Source organism: Nuphar pumila, chromosome 3, assembly GCF_984573655.1.
Source record: "Nuphar pumila chromosome 3, dmNupPumi1.hap1.1, whole genome shotgun sequence".
In the NCBI taxonomy this organism is placed as follows: Eukaryota; Viridiplantae; Streptophyta; class Magnoliopsida; order Nymphaeales; family Nymphaeaceae; genus Nuphar; species Nuphar pumila.
Genome location: NC_143251.1, coordinates 140142902 through 140157484, shown reverse-complemented (window position 1 = coordinate 140157484; position 14583 = coordinate 140142902). Strand labels below are relative to the sequence as shown.

General features: G+C 35.5%; 1 long non-coding RNA gene across 1 annotated transcript; it reads right to left on the bottom strand.

Moving 5' to 3' along the window:
• Positions 1-7092: 7092 nt before the first annotated feature.
• On the bottom strand, positions 7093-11933 carry LOC149844097 (uncharacterized). The gene is made up of 2 exons (XR_016430952.1): positions 11699-11933; positions 7093-7351 (listed from the first exon to the last, which is right to left on the bottom strand). It is a non-coding gene; the product is annotated as an uncharacterized LOC149844097 (long non-coding RNA).
• Positions 11934-14583: the final 2650 nt, after the last annotated feature.

Sequence of the window (14583 nt, the reverse complement as noted above, 5' to 3'; positions counted from 1 at the left end):
AATCTTTGAACTTTTTGTAACTAAAACCTTTGGAAACTTTAAAAACTAACTTTGTATACATAGTACGAAGTTCACATTATCAAATCTGTAAACTTTCTTTAACTGAAACCTAGAAACATCGCAAATTTTTGGCTTTAAAAGGATCTTTTGCCCTTCACATAAGTGAATTTCCTTTAGATATGTGAATTTTCTTCAAATATGCATATCTGGAATTTTTCTCTCAAAAATGTGAATTTTCTCCTAAATATGCAAAATTTCTCTTAAATATGCGAATTTCCTCTCAAATATGCAAAAATGCTGATTTTTCTCCCAAGTTTTGTGCGATACATTGCTCGCTATCCGGATCTTGCAACCTCTCGTTAAAATTTGTATTTACACGATGTTTTGCAGAAATCCCAAAATTTGCATAAACTACATTAGTACATTCGCATATGAGGAGTTAGCCTTATAAATTAGATGAAAATGTGTGAATCTGGTCAAATATTTGTGGATGTGCATCTTCGAGACTTGCAAGATCCCCATAAAAATAACTTGTTCATACAATAATTTATTCTATTTATTAAAAACTGAACCTGCTTATGCATATATTCATTATATTCATTAAAAAATAAATCTGCTCATATAATCATATATTCATTACATTCATTAAAAGATGGACTTGTGCATACAAATTATTCATTTCATTCATGAAAATCATCAATTTCACGAAGGGTTAGAATGTTGCACATGCCTGCTGTTATGGCCAATGAGAGGTATATATTTGTTCCTGCATGACTCTTTGCGCAATTGAAAGATGTGAATTCTGAATTTTGAATTCTGAAGCGCTCTATTTAGGTTCAACAAACTATGTCACACAAGGTCATTAATTGATGAAATATGACAACACTCAACATCAAAGGGTTTAATCTTTGGGTTCTTAATGCTAGCTAGATTACTGTTTTTGTTTGTAGACCCTCTCTTCTCTCGAGAAAATGATTGAAACAAAATTGTCTCCTCGGTAATCTGACTCTTGAGCTTGTGAATCCTACAATCTAACTCGGAACAAGCACTTGCTCCTCTAATGGCTCATCTTTCACCTCCTCAGTATCTTCTTGCACACTCTCTACAATCAGAGCATTCTCCTTCGATTAAGGAAAATCAACATCATTCACCACCTTAGCATCTTCATTTTATATCTTTTCTAAAATCTTCTTCACCTTAGCCATGACATTCTCTCATAGTTGTTTCAGTCGTTAACGATATGCTTACCAAAAAATAGTCATCGAAAATAGTCACAAGAAAAATGAACAAAAAATTTGCTATGAGAAACATGATGGGGCAAAAGAGGTTGAAAACCACAAACAAAGCCCTAAAATGTGAATCATCACTTTTTAAATATCGAAATATCGTATTTAATGCTAGTACGAACATTCACAAACTGAATGGAATAAAGATGTTATTTCTCAGCAAGAGAACGACTAATTACTTTGCACGTGTGTAAACTCAATACATATGTGTACATATTGACTTTTTATATGATTGTTACAACAAAGATTGCGATATATTTGTCCTGATGTACATGTTATACATGGGCAGAAATATGAACATTCATTTTATATAAGTACATGTTTATATGTTGTATTTTGAACTATTCAAGCAATATAAGCTAATTAATTATTTGGTAATAACTATTTTTTTATGCTGATGCAATAAAGTACAAGAAAAGTATGGTCAATTATTATAAGAAATTAAGGAAGAACAACAAAAAAAAATGCATGTTAAAAGAAGATAGCGGAGGAGGCAATGAAGCAAAAGACCTTGATATGAAAGTTGACATGAAGCAAATATGAGATTTTTGGAGTCGTCGTTGACAACATTGTAATCAACTATTTTCAAAATAGTCTTTATAAATTATTTTGATTATAAAATTATGCACTTGTACTTTTATTATTACCTTTATGTCAAGTTTATTTTGATTACAAAGTTGTGCATATTCATTTTTCATGAATGAAATGAATATATGTATGAAAAAGTTTATTTTTTAATGAATGAATGAATAAAATTACATGAGCAGGTTTATTTTTAATGAATGAATGAATGAATTCCTTTTTTAATAAATTAATGATTGTATGCGCAGGTTCATTTTTGAATGAATGAAATGAATATATGTATTAGTTGATTTATTTTTTAATGAATGAGAATGAATATATATGTGTATCATCATTTTCATTTTTAATGAATGAATGAATGAATATATGTATAAGCAGGTTTCTTTTGATTGAATGAATATATGAATGTAAATAGACATCATAGTGTGTAAAACCATGGACATTCATACATCAGAATTGTGACATGCCATTCACAATTGAGGACAACCTTATCAATGTGATGCCATTCACACATTAAGATGTGCAAACCTGAGACCATATTTGCAAATGTAGTTACATATTTACAGATGTCTATCTTCGAGACTTGTGAGATTCACATAAAAATAATGTGCAAAGGTTCTCATATATGCAAGCATGTGACCACATTCACAAATATAGGATAACATTCACACATCAGAACGTGTGAACCTCACGAGATTCATAACTGAGAAGTTAACCTTATAAATTGGATGACATTCACATATCAGAATGTGTAAACCTAAAACATATTTGTGAGTGACATTAGCAGATCATAATATGCAAACCTCACGATATTCACAACTGAGAAGTTAACCTTATCAATTGGATGACATTCAAACATCATAATGTGCGAACCCAAAATTATATTTGCGAATGTGGTCACATATTTGTAAATGTCCATCTTCGAGAGTTGCGAGATTTGTAAGAAAATAACGCGCGAAGGTTCTCATATCTACTAATATGTGATCATATGTACAAATATGGGATGACATTCATAGATTATAATGTGCGAACCTCTCAATATTCACAACTGAAGAGTTAACCTTATCAATTGAATGATATTTACACATTAGATCATGCGAACTTAAAACCATACTTGTGAATGTAGTCGCATATTTGTGGATGTCCATATTCAAGAGTTGTGAGATCCACATGAAAATAACACACGGAGGTTCCCACATCCACAAATCTGAGATAACATTTGCACATCATAATATGTGAACCTCACAACATTTATAATTGCGGAGTTAACCTTATCAATTGGACGATATTTATACATCAAAATGTGTGAACATGAAACCATATTTACGAATATGGTCACATATTTATAAACCTCATATCTATTATAAAATGACTTTTGCACTCTTATGTGTGAATGTCATGAGGTTCAAAAAATCTTGTGTGAATGTCCTGACGTTCGCATAATCTTATATTCGAATGTCATCTAATTGATAAGGTTAATTTCTTAGTTGTGAATGTCATGAGGTCCACATATTATGATATGCGAGTGTCGTTTCATATATTTGTGGATGTAGGGACCTTTGCACACTACTTTCATGTAGATCTTGCAACTCTCAATATGGACATCCACAAACATGTTAGCACATTCGCAAATATGGTTTTAGGTTCGCACATTCTGATATGCGAATGTTATCCCATATTTGTGAATGCTACACACACTTTTGTGTAATGGATCTTTTAGGAGAAATCATCCATAGTCTTGAGTTTTTTCTCATGCATACGAGTTACTATATTACTGTTGCTCTTAATGAATTTTGATTTATAGTTATTTCTGATCACATAATCTTTAAAAAACTTACAACAATATTTAAGATGATTAAACATTTTCCCGACAACAATGTCTCCATCATTTGAGCTTATTGTTAGCCATTGGAAAGAGTCCTAATTATTAAGTTTTTTGTTACACAACTCATCATCAACTTAAATGCCTCTGCTTCAATGATTTTCAATTGTTCTTCATTGTATAAGAATCCAATGAACGAGAACTTATTCAATTATGTCTCATTTATATAAAACAAAAATAATTCTGCTGCCCAATAAATGCTCATATAGCTTGTACAACCTACCAATTATTCAACTTTTCAATTGGTATTTATGCATCATTTTCATGCACCATTAATTGTGCCATGTTATCAGTGTCTTTATCTTTGTGCTCTCTAATCCTTTCTGAATTATCCTCATCCGATATGGTATAGTCATCATTATAATCCGATTATCTACTGTCAACCTGATCACTGTTACGACTAATTGACTATTTGATTGTACAAACTAAATCAAAAGTCATCGTATTTGACACTTCATTTTCTTTCATGTATTCAATATTCTTGTATTTCTAAATTTCATGATTAATCATAAAAATAACACTATTATCACACCTGTATCTCAAGCATAAATTGCAAAGTTCAACAACTTGTACCTAGTTATATCATCTGCATCCTCTGATTATGTTCAACATCAATTGTTTGTGAAGGTTTGCACATTGAGCATCTATATTACTAATTGGTTGGGGCAACTGCATGTCCTCCATGTGTATGTTAAGAACATTAATATCATCCACTATTTGAGACAGTTTGATGTTCACCAAAGGACTATGTTCAATAGATGGTGCGTCATATATAAGTATATTCTCCGCAGGGTTCCCATCATTCTCACTAATAACTGTTCCTTGTTTAACTTTGTGAACTTTCAAGTAAACATCACCACTTAATAACATCAACTTTACATCATTATTGTCCAAAACATCTATCTATATTTGTTGTTTGTCTACGTTTGGAGAATAATTATACCAGAAGCTCAATAATTATTCTATATATCTGATTTTACGAGAAATCAAAACCACAAATTCTTTAAAGCTATTGGTTTTGAAGACTACTATAGATTCCAATTAGTGTAATAAACACTATAGTATTGTACTTTAACCTTTTCAGAGGCAATCATTAACTGTCTACACCAAACACACAACATATCATTCATATAATGAAAATAGCATGTAACAAAAAGATGATCCATATATCCTTCATACATTTAATTAACAACAAAAATCCTAACCCCTATTGAATGTTTGTGCATAGTCAACCCTAACCTCATCACACTAATTAAATGCTTATGCATAGTCAACCTTGACCCCATTACTTTAAGAGAAAACTACTAAATATTAAATAAAGGACAAAAAACCAATATAAATCATCTACAATACCAATATATATATGAAAAATTCGTAAAAATAGTAAACCCTAAACAAAAAATCTGATACCAAATATTAAATAAAACACAGACAAATATACATAAATCTTTCACGGCCACATCTAAACACAAATAATATAAGGTTATATTAAATATCTAAATCTAATATATATATATATATATATATATATATATAGAGAGAGAGAGAGAGAGAGAGAGAGAGAGAGAGCTAACCGAAAGATAAAGTTAACCAAAAGGATACCACAACTTCATCAAAATGCTGCAAGATGGCTTCACAGGAATCACCGTAAAAAGGAGAGGAGAAGAGGAAAAAGGGTTAGGGTTCTAACAAGAAACACGCAAAAAAAAATGAAAAAATCACCGCAATGACTTTATATATGAATCAACAAACATGTGAACGTTAAGGACACTCCTCGAATAACATTTACTTAAAAGGAGGTTCACAAGTTATATTAACGAAATTCGTGCAGTATTTGCGAGTCTTATCAAAGCGTGAAAATCGAAGACATTCACAACTGGTATTTGCAAATGTCAGCATACATTTATGGATATTCTTGAAGAGTGTTTACTTAAAGGAAGTTCATAGGTTATATTCGTGAAGTTTATATTATATTTGCAAAGGTCGTACTCTATTTGCGGAGGTCTTATTAGAGTGCAAAAATTAGGGACATTAGCAAGTGATGTTGTACTGTATTTACGAAGGTCTCATTAGAGTGCGAAAGTAGAGGACATTTACAAGTGATATTTGTAAATTTTAGCAGACATTTGCGGATCTCCTTGAGGAGTATTTATTTAACAAAGGTTTACAAGTTATATTTGCAAAGCTCGTACTGTATTTGCGAAGGTCTCATCAGAATACAAAAGTTAGAGACATTTGCAACTGGTATTTGCGAATGTCGATGAACATTTATAGATCTCGAAGAGTATTTATTTAAAGAAGGTTCACATGTTATATTCATAAAGTTCATACTTTGTTTATAAAGGTCATACAATATTTGTGAATGTCTTGTGAGAGTGCAAAAGTTTGAGACATTCATAATTGGTATTTGTGAATATTAGCAAACATTTGCAGATCTCCTTGAAGAGTATTTACTTAAAAGATGTTCACAGGTTATAATTTTGAAGATTGTACTGTATTTACAGAAGTCTCATCAAAGTGTGAAGGTTATGAAAGTTAACAAACATTTACGAATCTCTCAGAGTATTTACTTAAAAGATGTTCACATGTTCACAGGTTATATTCACAAAGTTTTTATGGTATTTGCAAAAGTCATACAATATTTACGAAGTCTCGTCAAAGTGCAAAAGTCAAAGACATTCGCAACTGGTATTTGCGAATGTCTCGGATCTCTTTGAAAAATATTTACTTAAAAGAGATTCATAAGTTATATTAACAAAGTTCATACTGTATTTGTGAAGGTTATAATGGATTTGTGAATGTTTGCAGCATTTCATTTTTATTAAAAGATTGCAAACTCCCTACAACTATATATTGCATGAACATTAATAAGTTCGCATGTAATGTACGAAGGCAAAAATGTCTTAAGAAAGTTGAGAATCTACACTTTTGGATATGCAAGCGATTTTGTCAAATTGTTATTTTGCAAGGACTACCGCCATTTCCCATATTTTCAAATTATTGCTACAACAAAACAACAACAACTACGCCTTCATCCCAAAACAATTGGGGTCGGCGATATGAACCAACAAAGAAAATCATTATGGGTCTTCCACATGAATCCTTCTCCTCCATTCATTTCTATCCAATGCCATGTCCTCGGTGAGGTTCAAAGCATTTTGCTGCCATTTCTATCAAATTATTGCTGGCTGAAAAAAAACCATATTCTTATTTTTGGCATTTAAACATTCTGAATTACTGAACGAAGGTTGTTGCTGTCTGGCATAAAATTTTAGACATTTTGTACGGAATTGCTTGGTGCGATTATGCATCAGAATAATTCACAGAAAAAGGTCGCACAAATTCTCAAGCATATTAACCTTGCAGCAAAATTTATTGCAACACCATCAAGTTCCAAGAAAGCTGAATGGCATGTTTCTTTATACAGGTTCCCAGGATACCAGAGAGGCATCCTTGATTGATCATTCATTCAGCCAAAGGGCACGCGCTTTCAAATTGTTGCTGCTCTTTGCGACAGAATTCAAACTCGTTAGTATGGTAATACATGCAACTTGCATATGCATTCATCTCCTGTGGACACCTCTTATGGAGCCCTTTTAGCCTGAAAAATGAAGCTTATCAAGTGTGATGCCATCATAAGCGCCAGTAATAACAAATTGAGTTCTATAAGTCACCAAGAAGAAGAAATAAATAGCTTCCAACCAACTCAAGCAAAAAAGTATAAAGTAGATAACAGAACTAGTACTAGGCCATTTCAAAGCTTCCCATTAGGCCTTAAACGAAAATGACAGCATGAAGTGCTTTAGAAAGTTTCAGGATGTAGGAAAAAACTGATTGTGTTCTTTTACTTATAAGTCTACCACTTCCCGTTGCATAACATCTTGCTGACAATGGTCCAAAAATTGTTATATTCATCAAAAAATTAAAAAAATACCCCATTCCTGTGATCTTTTCCTACAAGAACAGCCTGAGGTCATTCAAGCATCTATAAGAATCTCCAAACCAATCATTAAAAATGGTGTAGCTGTTCCATCCTAGTGAAACTACCATGACATATTCCAGTCCTTGATGCCATATAAGGACGTAGTCCATGGTACAATAACACAAAGCAATTTCTTCAAGTTCTTGTTATCCTTTATCCCCCCTCACTGGTCAGTTCACACCAAGTGATCTCGATCTTGCAATGTCAACAACCTTCTGCAAGAATCTAAGCCTTTCTGGAAGGGCTTAAAATAGGGGCGGCCCGATGGGCTAAGCCGACCCGGACTGCCATGGGCCGGGTTTGGGCCATGATTTTAAGTCCGGGCCAAAACCTGGTCCGTTAGCGGGCTGGCCCGATGGGCCTAAGTTATTTATTAATTTTTTAATAATATATATATTTTTAAAAATTAACTATTACATAGTAACTTGGATAACCATTACTATTTACCTAATTAGTTGCATGAGAACTTGCTATTTGTTAATTATTACTATTTACCTAATTAGTTGCACTAATTAAGAATTAGGTTTTTGTGTGTCGTGTCATGGAAATAAAGGGAAACAAATGGGTTTGGGCCGGGCTGGGCAGGACTCGACCTGCTTCACATTGGCCCGTTGGGCCAATGGGCCGTGGGATTCTCTTCAAATCCCAGCCAGTTCGGCCCAGTCCATTAGTGGGCCGGGCTGGGCATGATGCCCACCCCTAGCTCAAAACATCTTACCTGAATGCAGTTTCAACATTCATAAATAGGAAAGTACCATTCTTGACACGGGTACACCAGGCATTTTGAAGTACCCACGTTATTTAATTGAATGCAGACCTAAATATATCAAGGACAACTAAAACCCAACTATATTGCTTTGTCTATAGAATTTCATGTTTAAACCATGATTATCAGTAGCCAATTCAAAATACATCTACTTTAGTGGGGTAGATCTATGATAACTCCTTCAATCTTTCATAACCTAATTTTTTGATTATACTTGTTTTCTCTTCAAGAGTGTTAATTAGGATACCAAATTTTCTTTTAGGATCTGTTTGGGAGCGGGTAGTTTGGTATGGATTCACATATTCCATGCACAAAGTGGTAATGTATGATTCTTACTTCAAGAGTGTTGATTAAGTTGGCATAAACTGATTTGAATATTTTCTGCGAAATGCACATTTTCCATTCTTCCAAATAAATTTTGGCACTAGGCGTGTTTCTATCTTTTAACTCCCCTTTGCATCTATTGATGACTTGATGTTATGATAATTTCAGTATAATGCATGGTTGAGGCAACTAAGAAGCAAGGAAAAACTGACCTTTTTACTGTATATCCAAACCATGGTCTACAAGCTCAACTGCTAATTGGGATGTGGATACAGGTAGCGTGCAACATAACTGCACTAGTGGCAGAAAACTGCCGTTGCATGTGGAAGAAATTCAATAGAGTCCTTTGCAAAGTTAAGGGGATCATTGACTGAGGAACATTCTGTCCCCTGAACAAATGGAACCTGACCACCTAGTTATTTAAAAAACCTGCATATTCATGAACAGACCCTTATCACTCTACTTCATGCATTACCTATGTCTATCATTTGACCTTAGGTCCTAGCTAGACAATATCCAAGAATCATGTGCCAACAACTCATGACAGTCCAAAGTAACTATCAGTTAGACTACATCAAACAATTATTGAGCATTTAGTTGCAGGATCATACTTGATGATGAGTATATTCACTTTTACCATGTTTGCCTCAGGCCTTGCATCCAGCTCCTTAAGCTCTAAGAATAAAAATATTGAAAACTGAGTAGCTAAATGAAAGTAAAACCCCTCTGATGGAAAGCATCTCTATGATGAAGCATCTTCCACAAAGTCATGCTTTGGCATTCCCAATATTGCTCTAGTTGTAGACAATGTTTATGGTCATACAAATGGACATTGTTCTCCACAGTATCTACTATTTCACGGGCCTTCATTACGCCCATGTTATCCAGCTTGAGATACTGGTCTAACACTAATGCAAATTAAGTTGGCAGAGTCAAGAAAATTGAATCTGTATCCTAGTACAGCACTGGCTTTAAACTGTGTCTACCCCATATAGCCTATGATACATATATGCAGGTAAGAATCTTTGAAGGTAAACAACTATCAATCCTGATGACATGCATTCAAACTAATAGAATATATATATATATATATATATATATATATATATATATATATATATATATATATATATATATATAGAGAGAGAGAGAGAGAGAGAGAGAGAGAGAGAGAGAGCATTTAAAGAAAATTATAATTTAAGAAAGAGAAAGTATGGATATGTATTGGTATTTGCTTGTTGTTTAGGCATTTGTTAGATGATATGTTGATAGTATTTGCTTTACTTTTCAACATTTTTAGTTTGTAGTGGTGGATGCTATGTTGAACTTTTGATACCTTTTTCGTTTTTGATGTGGCCCTTTTTTCTGTACTGATGTGGTATGTATATCAATGACTCCTGATATTTAGATTATTGAGAATTGTTGCTCTGCTTCATTCAAAGACTTATATTGATTGTTATGCATGTTTCATTCAAAGGTTTATAACCATGAGTCACCTTTATATTTTGAAGTCTTTGTTCTTTGTAGCTACTGGCATTCAAAGAGATCTCTTCCTCCCTCACCCTTATTAAGTTTCATTCTTGATATAGATTTTTAGGTCAACCTTGCTATCTTGTGAACTTTGTTACTAGTGCTTTCTTTCTTTGCTTGCTCCACAGTTTTGTTTCAAACATTGCCTTGCTGTTTTTGACATTGAAAACACTGGCATTGTTTTTAATCTTGACAATCTCTTGTTGCATAAGAATGATAAATTGAAGATCAGGCAAAGAGGGAATTTGGTTGTTGCCTAATAGTGTCTTTGGTAGACTTTTCTACATATTTGCTGCCTTATAGTGTTTTAAGCTAAGCATTGATTTTACTTAAGGAAGAAAATTCGATTTTCTATTTTTCTAAATTAGTCATTACATTAGGCTGTTTTATTAGAGTTGTGGTCACACCACCCCTGTTGCAAAAGTATGTACATGTATATGTTTATATGTATATTTTATGTATGTATGTGTGCACTTGTGCGTGTGCTGAACTGTGATACGATATCATGTTGTGACCCTTTGAAGGTAAACAACTATCAATTTTGATGACATGCATTCAAACTACTAGAACAGGACCTTATCGAAATGACCCCCACAATGAAAAATTGTTCTAACGACGACCACCATAAATCCAATTAGTATAATTTTTATAAGGCTTCTTACGTAACCAAAGAAGCAACCAATAAACAGGTATGAAAAGGAACAAAACTAACACCAATCAAGAAGGAGCAAGAATCCCATGTTGACGAGCGCACTTGGTAGGCTACGATGAACTGATTAGGGAGTTCTGATAGCAGCTTTCTTGTGAATGACATCCATTCTCAATTAACAACGTCGTTTCCCCTGTCCACTGCCCCAAACAAATGCACCAACATAACGGCAATCCGAAAAGACAAAGTATCGCAAAATGATTGGGAGAGCAATGAACAAAAAAATAACACAAGCAAAATCAATCCAGACGAATCACATGGAATATTCAAATTCAATTAGAAGGACCTAAACCCTTGTTTGAATCGCTAAACTCTAATCAAACCCTCCTTCATTTTCACACCCTCCAGAGACAAAAACAGAAAAGAAAAAAAAAAGCAAAGGAAAAGAAGGGGATGAGTTTATGCATCCGTAATCAAAGATCAAAAAGTGGGTATACGTTCTAAAGCATAAACCACCGCAAGAAAACACGTTTACCTCAGAACCGGAAAGGAAAACCCCAAATCCACGAAGAATCAGAATTAAAAATTACGATACGTAACGAAAAACCATCTTCATATTCTCTAAAATCTATTACCACGAACACGAATGAGAAAACAAAAGAGGAGGCAAAGCGAGCGAGCGAAGGGATGCACTAACAGGGTGAGGACGCAGAGGGTGACCTGGTGGCCCTTGTCGAGGCACTTCTCCGGGTTGGGGTCCCTCTTCTTGCAGGCGACGAAGGCCCGATTCTCCGCCATGCAATGCGATGCTATGTGCTTCGAAGCCGCCATCAGCACCGCCGACGCCGAGATCGGCTCCCCTCCTCCGTCCACCACCGGGCTCCTCCCCTTCTCCATCATCGATTTGATTCCTCTCTCTCTCTCTCTCTCTCTCTCTCTCTCTCTCTCTTAGAAGAGCGGACCGGATATCCTTTCTAATTTCGTACTCCAAATAACTAGAGTATAAACGGGTCGGATCTGATCCAGGATTAGTAGATCCGGAACAGAATTCAGACTTTGAGTTTGAGGTGCTGGTACCGGGTCCGGGGACGAAATGAAGCAGCTAGGTGGCAAACTAGATTCGATTCTGGGTTTGGATAGTAAGAACCACTGAACCGGACCTTGTTAAAGCTCTCTCTCTCTCTCCTTTTTTTTTTTTTTTTAATATTTTGTGAAATTTACAAATCTTAATCAGACCTTAGATTGGACTTAGGTCTGGTTTAGAACCTTGGAACTAAATCCTGGTCCATGTACTGTTCAGTTCTTATGAATCCAACCCCATAGAAAAATCTGTATCTGTTACCACAGAAGTCCGGATTTTAAACCCACTTGTTTGACCCAACCCTGATCCAGATTCAGAACCCCTATCCAGATGTAGCCATACTTGATCAGATAGAGCTTAATTGCATCAAGGATCGTGGCTCGGTGCAATGAAGAAAATTCTGATCCATCACAGATCAGTGTCGTCAGCATCGTTGCGAATCAGCCGATTCAAGCTGAGTCTTACCGTATCGCACAAGATCTGAGTCGTTTTAAAAACTTATTTGATGTTCGATATCGATATTGACAACATTGTCACAGATTCGAGTAGCAACTTTATAAATTCAACGTACACTTACATGATAACGGGTTTGGATCTAGTTGGTTTAAGATCAAATAAAAACCTGAAATCTCATCCGACCTGATTGCCTAATAAACTGGACATCAAATCTGACAAACAGATTTGGATATTGGGTGAACAACCGGGTCTACTGCAATTTGGTGCTTTGTAGGCTAGGATAGAATATATGAGCCTACTAGATGGGTTGGTGCCCCAAGGGGGTTGGTGCAGTGGGGTGGGGCTTTGGCTACTAGATGGGTGGTCGGTGTCCCATTCTCATGGGAATCACTTTCTTTGCATATTGCCGAGGCATGGCGACTCCTTTGGAGCGAGGAGTGCGACATGGTTTTACACCGCCGGAGAAGTGACCATAGACCAGCATGGCCAGGTCTCTTACTTTGGGGGTGGTTTTATCTGGTTCGCGGTTCTCATCGAAAGAAAGGTCAGTCCACTCTTTCAAGATCTACCATTATATATGTACCAACAGGGGCTCTGCTTGTTTGGTGATAGTTTGTGCCTGTAAGCTTGTGTGTATCAACTTGTGATAGGATGTTGCAAGTTGGAAACCTGCTTGATACAAGCTAGCAGATCGAGTCCAAGGTTGGGTGACATTTTCAAAAACAAATGCCACCAAGATGCAGCAAGTGTCCTGTTTAAGTCTCACAAAAAGAGGTTTAACTGAACAGCCAGCTCCATCAACTCTCCCTTTTCTTCCCTCTCTTTCTCATTATATATATATATATATGTATATTATCTCTTTTTTCACTATGGGCACTTTTGGAAGCGAGAAAGATGTAGAAAAAGTGATGCAAAATGAATTTGTCGCTGTGAGTTTTTCTAAAAAATACACTTTTTATAAGAAACATTCTTCCATGAGAAAGGAGAGGGGTGAAGGCATGTTTCCTACCAAGAGATTTTTTTTTTCAGCACAAAGAAAGCTGAGGTTAGGCAGACCTAGTGTTCGAACTTGTAACGTCCCAACACAAGGTGATATGCACTAACTGCTCCTGCCAGACAAGAAAAAATTTATTTTTATACTTTTCACCACCCATCTCACCACTGCTACCACCACCCACCACCATCACCCTCCTCTCATTTTTTTCACATTTTCCCACTATGTTCTTTTCATGCTACGCAAAAAAAAAAACTTTCTTTTGAAAACTTCACGTATCAAAAACTCTTATAGGCAAAACCTTGAGAGTTTTTCTCTCTTCCAAACGTGCCCTAAACCAAACAAGCAGGAGAGGAGGCAAGCAAAAAATAAATGGCTTCTTCATCCTCATCCATCTCTGCCACCAGATTCCTCTACCCTTCAACCCACCCCAACAATCCCAAATCCCTCCTCACTTCCCCATTTTTAGGCTCCAAACTTGAAACTCTGTAACCCATCTTCCCTCTCCTTCACACCCTTCACAGAACCTGCTCATTTTTGAGCGTCCTCAAGCATAAACCCCCCAAAATCGGTTCACTGGTAAAATCATTACAGCAATTCCGACAAAAATTATTCACCAACATCATCAATCTCTTTCTTATGAAAGATACATGTTTCACTTTCTTTGGTGTTTTCTTCTTTGTGAGTGTTCTTTGATTCAGTTGGTGACGAGGGAAAAAGGTTTGGAGCTGTATGAGGACATGTTGCCGGGGAGGTCCTTTGAAGATATGTGCGCTCAGATGTACTACAGAGGAAAGATGATGTTAGGCTTCGTCTATCTATAGAATGGCAATAGGCAGGAGGCAGGAAAACCGAGAGCAGCGGGTATATATATATATATATATATATATATATAGAGAGAGAGAGAGAGAGAGAGAGAGAGAGAGGCGGGAAACGAAAAGAAACGGGGTTAACGGCGGTGGCAAGTCATGAAAAGATCAGGTGCAATATGATTGCACAAATATTTGTGCATTAAGCACATGATCACCCTCCGGAGACAAGCCTGTCAGTT